At 22.9% G+C, this 12,599-nt stretch overlaps 1 protein-coding gene across 1 annotated transcript in view; it reads right to left on the bottom strand.

Annotated features, from left to right (window-relative positions):
• LOC122506246 (vesicular acetylcholine transporter-like) overlaps positions 1 to 12,599 on the bottom strand; it is a 148,117-nt gene that overhangs the window by 86,575 nt on the left and 48,943 nt on the right. Inside the window, exon 2 of the mRNA XM_043618325.1 lies at positions 1,834 to 1,925. The gene's annotated coding sequence lies outside the window, so the exon portion shown is untranslated. The remainder of the gene's footprint in view (positions 1 to 1,833; positions 1,926 to 12,599) is intronic.

Here is a 12,599-nt window from a genome sequence, read left to right on the forward strand (position 1 = left end):
AATCAAGTTTTACTAAAAAATTCTACGAGAATTCAATTATTTAACTACAAAAATAAATAATTTATTGAACAATTGAATGTTTCTTAAAATTAAGAATTTTATTATTTATGCAAATAATGGAATTTCAGTAAAATTTTTATTATTTAAGAAAAAAATTAAATGTTTGCGTACAATTTTATAAAAATTGGTTTTAAATAATCGAATTCTTTTGGGTATTTCTATTAAAATAGTAGATATTGAAAAATCATATTAAAAATCATTGAAATGAAGAAAATTTTTGAAAATAATTGAAATTTTGACACGAATGTTATTAAAATTATTGAAAATAATTCAATTTTGGAGAAGAATTTTTTCATTTATAAAGATAATAATTGGTATTTTGTCGAGATATTTTTGTAAATTTTGAACATAAAATTGAATTTTGTGATAAGAATTTTATTACTTTTGAAAATAATTGAATTTCCGCAATTATTTGTAACTTCTTTAAAATTCAAATTTTATAGTGTTTTTAAGTAAAATTTTTCTATAAATTAATTATTTTTAATAATTAATTAAATAATTATGTATATTGACAAATTTAACTAATTTTATAAGATTTTGAATTATTAAAATTTTTCAAAAATTTAAGTTCTTTAAAATTGCAAATTAAATTCATTAAAAATTGAAATTTTATAAAATTTCAAATTAAAACCGTTTGAAGTTCATTTATTTAAGAAAATTGTAAAAAGGCAACTCTTCTAAAATTGAATTAAATAAATTCATTAAATAAATTTTGTCAGAAATTGAAAAAATTGAAGATTTTGTATTAGAATTCGTGGTAACTTTATAGTTTATGAGTCAAACGAAGAAGACACAATAATTTAGAATTTTCTTATGAATTCTAAAAATTTAATTTCTTTTAGTACTTTTAATAAAAATTCTTGACTTTTCCCTGAATTCCCTATGTCATAATATATGATTATTGTAATAATTGTAATAATATTAAAACTATATATTCCAATTCGTATTTTATTTTTTTAAAAAGATTTGAATTAAAAATTTTTACGTTCTAGTTTTAAATTTGCTAATTTTCTTAAAAAAAACTGAGTGAGTAATGATTAAATATTTATTGAAAAATGAAGTTATTGATGCTTATTCGAATAATTTTACTTTTGAAGAAATTTGTAAATAAATGTATTAGAGCATTTTTCTGAGTATCTAATAATTTTTTGGAGTGAATCAGAATATTTTTTTCGGGTCAGAGAAAAAGTTAAAATTTTATCTGGAAATCGGGGAAAAGTCAGCGAAAAACGAAGTTAAATTTTTGTGGCAACACTTTCGATTCGTTTTTTGTCTCAATTTTGATATTTGCAAAAAATTGTATAGTTAATAGTTATGAAAATGTTTAGAAAGGAAAATTTATTTTTGAATGTTGTAAATTTTGTCGTTCTTGACAAAAGGGAAAGAATTGGCAAAATATCGTCATCCTTTTTCGTCGATAAACTTATACTCTTTCAGGTAACAAGATCGTATCTGATGCGTGTGCCATTTACATATTTCGCCCTAGGCGTTTAGGTCTTTGCGCCTGACAATTCGAGGGGAGCGACTCCATTTACATTTCGCATTAACATCACAAACTTTTATATTTTTTTTTGGCCGAAAAAAAATTTGTTATTTGATTTAGAAAATAGAAATCAAAATAATATTATTTTAATAGATAGATAGTTTTTTGCAATTTGTTTCTTTGGCAAAATGAAACTATAAGTTAAGTTGCAAGTAAATATAAATTAGATTGAAAAACTAAAAAAAAAAAATACTTTTTCTTTTCAATTTTCAGAAATAAGTTGAACTTACTCTGCCAGAGCATGGTGAGCTGTCTCTGGAAAAGCTCCCAAGAGTGTCCAGCAACCGTCGCGGAGCCCCCAACACAGAATCCCGCCATCCCTCTGAAAAAGAGAAAAAAAAAAAAATATTGAAAATCAGTTTGCGTCGTCAAGTTAGGCAACTGAAAGTTCATTTTACTTCAAAAGGGGGTAAAAGAGAGGAGAAATTGGAACTTCCTTACCGGAGATGGAAACTCCTATGCAACCGGATATCACTGTACGTATTACATTTGCTTTCAGTCAATCATTACTTTATTTGCAAACATTTTTCAAGCCACATATCAGATAAGGTTTGATAAGATCCGTAGAATTTCATTTGATGACAATTTTAAGAAAACTTAACTTTAGAAAAAAGAAAAATTGGGATTAAATGAAATTTTATTTCGTACGCTTACAATTATTATATTCTAATTTCTAATGAATAAAGAGGAATTCTTTCTCGTTTACATTCGAGAGAAGACTTGTTTCTCTTTTACAATAAATAGAGGAATTAATTTTATTGAATTAATTTTTCGTCATTAAAGAGCGAAATTTAATTTTAATTTACTAAAATTTTATATTTAAATCACTAAAATTTTATATTTAAATCGCTGTTGAAATCTACCCGAAATGAAAATTTACACTCATAGCGTGTGGACAATTTTTGTCAAGTTTTACTATTTTCTTTTGCTTTCTTTGTGGGAATAATATACGAATCTTAAGATAAGTCGATTTTGAAAGTAATCTAATCAAGATGCAATCAAAAATACCCTAAAATTGCGAGGAGAAACTATTACCAAACTCTGAGATTTTATATTGAGTTGATTATTTATTTTTTATGCACTTTTCTCACGAGAGATATTTTTCATTATTTTTTCGTTTTATTAAAAGATCCGTAAAAGTAAGTTTTTTTAAAAAAAAAGTTCCGTAATTTGATTGAGAAAAGACAAAAGTTCGTAAATTTTACGATATAATTTGGAGAATTTTAAAGAAATTACAAAAATGATTGTAGAAATTCAATTATTTTCAAAAGTAATAAAATTTTTCGCGCAGAAATTCAATTATGTTCAAAAATATTTTTAAATTCTCATCTAAATTTAAATTATTTTTTGAAATAATTTAATTCTTCAAAATTGAATTATTTTCAAAAATTTTTATAAAATTCTTGGCAAAATTTCAATTATTTTCAAAAATTTTCCTCAATTCAATGATTTTTATTATCTAGTATTTTAATCAAATTTTCCAAAAGAATTTAATTATTTAAAAAAAATTTAATAAAATTCTATGCAAACCTTGAATTATTTTCTTAAAATAATAAAAATTTCACAGGAATTCAATTATTTACAAATTTCTTATCAATTTCTTCACAATCATTCAATTATTTTCCTAAATAATAAAACTGTTCTCAGGAATTTAATTATTTTCATAAATATTAAAATTTGAAATTCATCGCAGGATTTTAACTATTTTTGATACAATTTTAATTAAATTCATCGAATAATATAATTATTCTTAAAATTTTTTATTAAAATTCGTCAAAAGAAATCAATTATTTAAAAATTTGTTGATAAAATTCATCAAAAGAATTCAATTATTTAAAAATTTGTTGATAAAATTCTTTATGAGAATTCAATTTGAACAAACATTTAATTATTTATTAAATTATTTATTTTTGAATTTAAATAATTGAATTTTCGCAGAATCTTTTAATAAAAATTGTTCTAAAAATTAATTTCCGAATAAGCGATTTATTATTTATCAATATAATTGAATTCTTGCAACGAATTTTATTATATTTTTGTTAAATAACTGGATTTTGTTGAGAAATTTTACTACTTATAAAAATAATTGAATTCTTGCGAAGGATTTTATTAGAATTTTTGTAAATAATTTAATATTTTTTGAAAAATTTTATGTTAATTTAAATATTATTATAAAACATGAAGAAATCGATTATTATTGATAAAATTCTTTATGAAAATTCAATTTTAAGAAACATGCAGTTATTTAATAAATTGTTTTTTTTTGTATTTAAATTCTTGAATTCGAGTCGAATTTTCATAAAATAAATTGATTTAAAAATTAATTTCAATTAAAATTTTAGATTATAATTGAATATTAAGAGCATTAGAACGTGAATTTTTAGAAATAATTGAATTTTGAAAAGATTTCAAATTATAATCTTTGAAAATCAGAATTTTTCATACTTTTAAATAACAATTCTGTGGAATTAATTTTTTTGAGAAAGTTTAATTGCGGATTTTTTAAAAAAATTAGTGAAAGTTTTTATTTTCTAATATTTAATTGAAGAATTTACGAATAATTGAAATTTTGTAGAATTGAATTGTAAACAAATGAATTTGAAAATTCTCAAAGAATTTTTTCAAAAATGATTGAAAATAATGCATTTATAGAAGAATTTGAGTTAAAAACACAAAAAAAAATTTAATTTTTGAAAAGTTACAAATTATTGCAGAAATTCAATTATTTTCAAAAATAATAATATTCTGTGCAAACATTAAATATTGTTCAAAAATAATAAAATTCTTCCTAAGGATTCAATTATTTTCACAAATAATAAAATTTTAATACAATTTTAATCGAGTTTCTCGAAAAAATGTAATTATTCTTAAAATTTTTATTACAATTCGTTGAAAGAATTCAATTATTTAAAAATTTGTTGATAAATTCTTTATGGGAATTGGATTTTAAGAAACATTCAATTATTCCATAAATTGTTTTTTTTTTGTAATTCAATAATTGAATTCTAGTCGAATTTTCTAATAAAAATTGTTTTAAAAATGAATTTCAATTAAAATTTTAGATAATAATTGAAAATTAGATGCTATTAGCGTGAATTTTCAGATATAATTGAATTTTGAAATTAATTTTTTTTGAAAAAGTTTGATTGAATTTTTTTTTATATTATTTGAAATTTTTATTTTCCAATATATATATTTAATTGAAGAATTTACGAATAATTGGAATTTCGTAAAATTGAATATTATAAACAAATGGATATGAAAATTGTCACAGAACAGAGATAATGAACTAGATTCCTAATATGAATCATGGTTCGGAACATTAATTTAGTCAGTACTCTGCTATTTAATTAAAAGAAAAAAATAAGGCAATTATAATTTTCTTGAATTTGCAATTTAATTAATATCTATATATCGTAGCGGAGCATCTTTTTTTTTCGATAAGAAATCTCGATGCAGAATTCGTATTCGTATAATTGCAAAGCAATGTCGGAATTGATTGAGAGAAGCTTTGGGATTCATTAAAGTGACGAGATGGATCGCAGTTAATATATAATAGCGACAGAATAATGTAATTAAATGAATGTGTATATACAGAAAATTGCGACAGTGTTAAGCCGGGTAAAATGAGGGTTTTCATATATATATTGCTACATATACACGTCAATATATATACACATAAACTGTTTGAAACTCTCTCGACCTTCTCCCGTTTGTAACTGTTGATCTCGTCTTAAGCTGCGAATATATTTCGTTATGCCACGCATTTCATTAAAATTGTCTGATGACGGATTGCTCTGTCTCGCGATATTATTAAGGGAACATTGTACCAGAAAAATACCCCAAAGCAATTATAGTATCAGAGGAAAAATAAATGATTCTGTCTCTTGCGTGAATTTTAATATTTTTGCTGCTTTCAATTTTTATTTATTATTTTTTATCTTACTTTATTTTTTTAAAATTTATTTTCTTATTTAACCTTCTCTTTGCTTTTTTTAATCTTTTCTATTTATTTTTTACTTGAATTTTTCTTTTCTATTTTTTTACTTGAATTTTTCTCTTCTATTTTTTTTTACTTGAATTTTTCTTTTTTATTCTGTTCTATTTATTTTTTCACTTTAATTTTTTATTTTTATTTTGAATTTCGCGCCAAATAATTCGGGAAGTTTCCATCCAGATGGCATGAAAGTTCTCTCACAAACGAGATAAACTGGACCAAGTTTAAGAATAAGTTTAAAACTCTATGTCTCAGTTCTTTGATAATTTATTGTTAAATGTTAATAATAATAATAATTATTAATTATTATTACTGTTATTATTATTATTACTATCATTATTATTGTTACAATAAATAATAATAATTTCATTTCAATTTTCAACGATAATTAATAAATTTAATTATTAATTATCAATAACGGTAAGAAATGAAGAAAGAGTTGAAAAAAATGTTATTAATGTTTAAAAATAGAAACGGATCTATAGGTTGGAGTAAAAAAATTGAAAAAAGAAATTCGGTCAATAATAGTTTAATAAGCTTAGCCTAGAATATTAAAATCCTACTTGGATTAAAGAATACGCCTACAACTTGTCAACTTCATGTGCAGATTTTTTTTGCAATATTGCAAATCGTTTTTGTTACGCTGACAAAGTGTCTAATTATGCTAAGACGTGTTTATAACTGGGTCAATGAAAATGTGTCGGAAATAGTAACGAAAAAAATTGTCTGGGATAAAAAAAATTTTATTTACTCAAAACGATTCTTATGCAATTAACTGTTTACAACTTTTCTTATTTTCTTAAACACTAACTTTTAGTTTTAGTTTAAAGAGTGTTTGGAAAAAAAAGCAAATTTTTTTGTATTCAGGAAAAATGTTTTTAACTTTTAAAGAAAAAGTTTTCGTTCATTGAAAATATTCAAGGCGAAAGCGAATTTCTTTTATAGAAACATTTAAAGAAGGCAAATTTTTTTTAATTTAAGAATTTAAGAAGGCGAATTTGAAGATGAAAGAAAATTTCCTTGACTCGAAAAAATTCATTTCACAGAAATGAAAAATAGAAAAAGCTTCTTTTGATATTCGGAAATAATTTCTTTTTCATAAATATGAGAAAATTAAATAAATAATAATTTTCGAAGTAATTAAAAGAAGTAATGGAAGCATTCAGGTGGAAACAAATCTTTCTCTCCTTTATTTCAACTGACAGTGTGGGATAAAATATATAACAATTTCCAATTATTTATTCCGCGAATTTGAATTGATATAAATTGTTGAGGCGCGCAAATGCCAAACGCGCTCATTGTCTCTCACTGTCTCTCTCTCTCTCTCACTCTTTTTTGCGACAATTGACAAACGGTTCGGTTAACCATTGTCGGCGATTGTTCCGCTCAGCTATATAACTACAATGGACTAAAGCGAATACCTTCACCCTCGTGTCCGGTTATAGCAATATAAGGGATGAGAGAGAGAAAGAGAGAGAGAGAGGGAGAGTTGCCCCTTGTATTAAGTTTCGTAATTGAGATTTATTAATATGGAGGATGGTGCGTGGATGCTGAATTTTCTCATTCAGACTTTGGGGTTGCTAAAATAATGTTATTATACGAGAGAAACGATGATTTCTCTTATGAATTTTGGCTCTAATTATCCACCGCACCACTTGTTATTTTATATATGGACTGCGGCAATTATACAGTCCCATCGTTAAACTCGTATTTTTAAGGCGCAACTTTTGCAAATCAAAATTTTTAACGACTTTAATTTCATTTTTCTTCTTAGGCCTCGTACTCAATAATTAATTTTAAAAAATGTAGTAAAAAGTAGCTTTAGAATCGAAAAAAGTAGTAAAAAAAGTAGCTATTGAAAAATTAAATTTGACAACTAAAAACTCGTTTTGGATGATTCAGAAAAATCACAAAAATTTAATTCTGCTTTTTTTCTAATTTCCATAAAAAAAAATTTACATTTTCTCTCATACTGCTAATAACTAGAATTCTCAATTTTTACGAAATTCAATAATTTTCGAAATTTTAATTTTAAAATTCTACAAAAATACGATTACTATATTTAAAAATAATTTCTAAATGTAGAAAAAAATTTGTTTTTAAATATGTACAATTTATTTTAATTAAATTTTACAATATTTCTAAATAATTGGAAATATAATTTAATCTTATAAAAATAATTTACGGGAATTCAACTATTTTCAAAACATTTTAATTCAAATTTTTTAAAAGACGAATATTTCTCATAATTTTTAAATTAAATTATATTTGAAACTTGAATAATTTTTGTTAAATAAATATTTAAATACTTATTTATTTATCCACAGAAATTAAAATTACAAATTATTTTAAATGATTACTGTGTAAAATCTTCTTGAAATTTAACAATTTCTAAACATTACAACTGTAATTTTTCCAAAATTCAATAATTTTTTTGATGTTTTTAATTAAAATTATTCAAAACTTTAATAATTTTTTAAGAAGAAAATAAATTTATATATATATATATATTTTCTTTTAAAAATAAAAAAATGAATATTGTTACAGTTTTACAAGAATTAAAATTTTCAAAGATTAGAATTTAAAAATCCCCGTGTGGAAAAATTTTAGGGCGCTGACCAAGCGCTTAATAGACTGTCTAACGTCTTTCTAGACCCAGGGCAGACGGTCTTGTCGAGCGGCTGTTCAGAATTGAAACGAAACTTCCACGCTATCGTCTAGAATAGACCAGCGTTTCTGGTCTGATCAGCAGTGCTAGTAAATTCTAATCTACGTCTATTCAAAATTTCTCATTATATGTTATGACAACTATTCTTAGAATGATAAAACTTAATTATATTTGAAATAATTTTAATGACTTTTTTTTATATAAAATTATTAAAAAATATTTTAACTTTCTGTATTTTTCACTTCAACTTTCTTTAAGCGTAAGGCTTTGTGTCCCTCCTAATCTTTGGCATTGGAGATAGTAGTCTTTTTGTAAAATAAAATTTACTACAAATCAAAACAGCCGGATGAAACTATCAGTCGTACTTAGCACCAATCTTTAGGCGTCAACCACTAATTAATGAAATTAATAAATAAAAACTTACTAAATTTGCTATTTAGTGGATATTGATTCTCAAATAACAATACTCGATGGTTTTTTAAATCATTAAGTATTACAAAATTTGAAGGAGAGGCATATTGGTAGATGACGCCTAAACATTGATGCTGAGTACGACTGCTAGCTTCAGCCGACTAATCAAAACACATAGAAACACATCAAAATCATTTTTTTCAGGGCACATTTAAAATTAAATTATACAGAAAACAACAACAACATAGCACATTATTATTCACGTAAAACAGAAACCACAACAAATACTATAATTCACAAACAAAATGCATCACACACTGACTGATCTAACGACGCCAAACGACGCGACGCCATTAGGCGCCATGTTACTTAACAGCTGGGCATTCATCGACGCATGCGCATATAACATCCTAGACCAAATCTAGACGGTCTTAATAACACCGTACTAGACGGACATATTTGACTTAGATTTTTTCTAATAAGCCAATCTGTTAAGTCACTGATTCGGGACTTGATGGACCCTCTAGAATTAGACGGACTTGATGATTGCTAATCGGGAAATCATTGGACTCTAGACTGCCACAATATTTTTCCACACGGGTCGTTTGAAATATAATTATTTTTAAAAATTCATAATATAACACTTCTAATATTATTAATTATAAACTAAATTTTTTATTGAAATTCTTCTTAGAAAGTTCTACAAGAATTCAGTTATTTAAATATAAAAATAAATAATTTATTAAATAATAATTAAATATTTCTTAAAATGAAATTTTTATAAAGAATTTTATGAAAATTTCTTAAAATAATTGAACTCATTCGAAGAATTTTAATAACATTTTTGAAAATAATTGTATTTTTCAAGAAATTCATTTAAAATTGTATAAAAAATAATTTAAATTCTGTGAAACGTATTATTATTATTTATAAAAATAATTTAATTCTTGCAAAGAATCAAATTTTTTAAATTGTTGATTTTGTTTGAAAAATGTTATGAAAATTGTATTTTTAAGTCATTGAATTCCTGTCAAAATTTATGAAAATAATGATTTTCTGTGAAGAAGTTTATTAAAATTATATTCAAAATAATTGAATTTATCTAAAGTATTTTATTATTTATGAAAATAATTGAATGCCAGCAAAGAATTTTTTTATTTAGTTGAGTAATTAAATTCTTACAAATTTTTTTCGACAAATAATTAAAATTTTAATGCAAATAATTCAATTCTTATGTATAGAATTTTAATAAAATTTGTATAAATAATTTAATTTCTGCGAAGAGTTGCAACAAAATTTTCAAATAAATAATTGAATTCCCGAGAAGAAATTTATAAAAATTCTTTTTAATAATTGATTTTTTTCGAAAAATTCCAATGAAAATTGCATTTCAAATAATTGAATTCCTTTAAAAATTTTATTATTTATGAAAATAATTCAATGTTTACAAAGAATTTTATTCAGATTCTTTTAAATTATTAAATTCTTTTGGGAAATTTTATTAAATAATGATAGATATTTAAAATAATTGAATTTCTGCAAAGATTTTCATTATTTGGGAAAATAATTGAATTCTTACGAAAAATTTTCTTAAAATTTTTCAAAATAATTGAATCGTTTTAAAGAAATTTAAAAATCTTTGAAAATTGAATTATTTCTAAAAATTCATAATAGAATACTTTTAATATTTAATTATGAACATGTAATTAAAATGGGGTTTTTGTTCTACTCTTGGAATTGTGTCCACCATTTTTCATTGTTATAAATATATCCTTGCGCATTATATATGAACGGAAAGTGTAGGAACCCTTCCTTCCTCCCTCGCAATACAGGAGTGGAATTTAAATGACAATAGAGATAGAAAATGCCAACAGGAACGTGTCAACAATCCACAGTATCAACCGGCTTAAGCCTTTCCTCAATTTGAGATGACATCTCGGATTCAGGGTATTTTCCTCAATCGTGATATGCATTATTAATATATAAAGTTCATGACAAATTTTATGGAAAAAGAAAAAATTAGTAACATATTTTTTGTGATAAAAGCAAAGAAATGAAAATTTAAATTCGACGGTGAATTTTTATTTTTTATTATAAAAAGAAAAGAAAAGAATTTTTTTATCATTTTTTTGTCATTTTTTTGTCAAGTATTTTGTTAATAATTATAATTATAAATTATAATTATAATTTATAATTATATTTATTACTAACTTAGGTGTATTAATAAAATTTACTAATTCAAAAGCAAAAAGTCAACTAATTCAAATTAGTAAACATTTTTACTAATTAAAATTTAAAAAGTATTTTTTTTAAGCGTAACTCCCTTTTTACTTTTAAATATTTTGAACACTCTAAATTTTTTAATTCTATTTAATAATTTAATAAAAAGAATAATAAAATTATTTAACATTTTTTTATAATTTTTTTCACCTAATTAGTCTTGAACCTGTTTTCTTGGTGTAAAATAATGTAGAGAGAAGAAAAAAAGCATTTTTTTTTTTTTTTTTTTTTTGATAATTAATGAATATAGTTTTCTTTATTTCGCAAAGAAATCATTTTTATGTAAATATTACGCGCGCGTGTGTAATAAAAATGTGAAATAATAAATAATTTCATTGTGAGAAATTTAAACAAGATAAATTGAGACTTGTTGATTGAAAAATTATGTTTTGAAGGACTGAATTTACAAGGTGCATTACACTATCAGAAAAAAAAATCTGTAACTAACGAGCAATGAAGCGAGAGGAGAACGTTCCAATCAGTGAATCTCTGAATGTATTTACGAAATCTCATGACTTTCTATCTCATATATGCCGCGTGTCAGTTATATTCATCTGGGCAATATTTTTGATTAAGAAAAAGTAATAATTTCATTATAACAATGAAATTTTTATTCATAATTATTATTACAACTGAACAAAAGATAACAATAAGAAAAAAATAATAATAATAATTATTTATTTATTTAACTTGTACGAGACTTGCCTTGACAATGATTTTTTTATTTATTCAGCAATATGGCAATCACAGTTTTCTTGAAAGTATCAAATTGATACTAAAGTGGATCAAACTGATGCGAAAAATTTTGATTAATTTTTTATTTGATCCAGATTTTTGGTAGCAATTCGTTGCAATTTGATACTTGTGATAATAATAATAAGAACAATAGAGATAATATTGAAAATAATGAAAATAAAAAATAATAATAATAATAATAATAATAATAATAATAATAATAATAATAATGATAATAATAATAATAATAATAATAATAATAATAATAATAATAGTAATAAATGATAATTTAATAAAAAGAAGAAAAAGAAAGAAAAGAGAAAAAAGTATATTTTCTTAATAAACACGCTGCAATGTTCAAGTTCCCTCGTGATTAAGACATCGGTAATTTTTTTACACCCATAATTCACCGAAATCAGTATGAAATATGCAATAATAAATGTTAATTAAAAAAGGTCACGTGCTACCAGAAGGTTATTACACACTGGAAGCGTAATTTTAAATCATAAAGGCATTTTATTTCATTCGTGCAAAAAAATTTTATTTTATCTTGAGAATTAATCACTGAATAATAATAATTATTCATAATTAATGAATATTAATAAAAAATAATAATAGAAATTATTAACAAGAATAAAATTAGTATTGTAAATGAAATATTATTAATCCCCTAAATTTGAATTAGTCAAAATGTTTACTAATTTCAATTAGTTTTTTTATTTAATTAATTAGTTAATTAAATTAATTAATTAATTAATTAATTCAATAATCTGGATATGAAGTTATAAAATAAAAAGTAAAAAGTAAAACAAAATAATAATACCTTTTGATAATTAATAAAAATATTATTGGTAATATTCAGTTATTTAATAACAAAAGGTTTGAATACTCCATTGATTTATAGG

Source organism: Leptopilina heterotoma, unplaced genomic scaffold (genome assembly GCF_015476425.1).
Source record: "Leptopilina heterotoma isolate Lh14 unplaced genomic scaffold, ASM1547642v1 Lhet_4, whole genome shotgun sequence".
Taxonomy (NCBI): domain Eukaryota; kingdom Metazoa; phylum Arthropoda; class Insecta; order Hymenoptera; family Figitidae; genus Leptopilina; species Leptopilina heterotoma.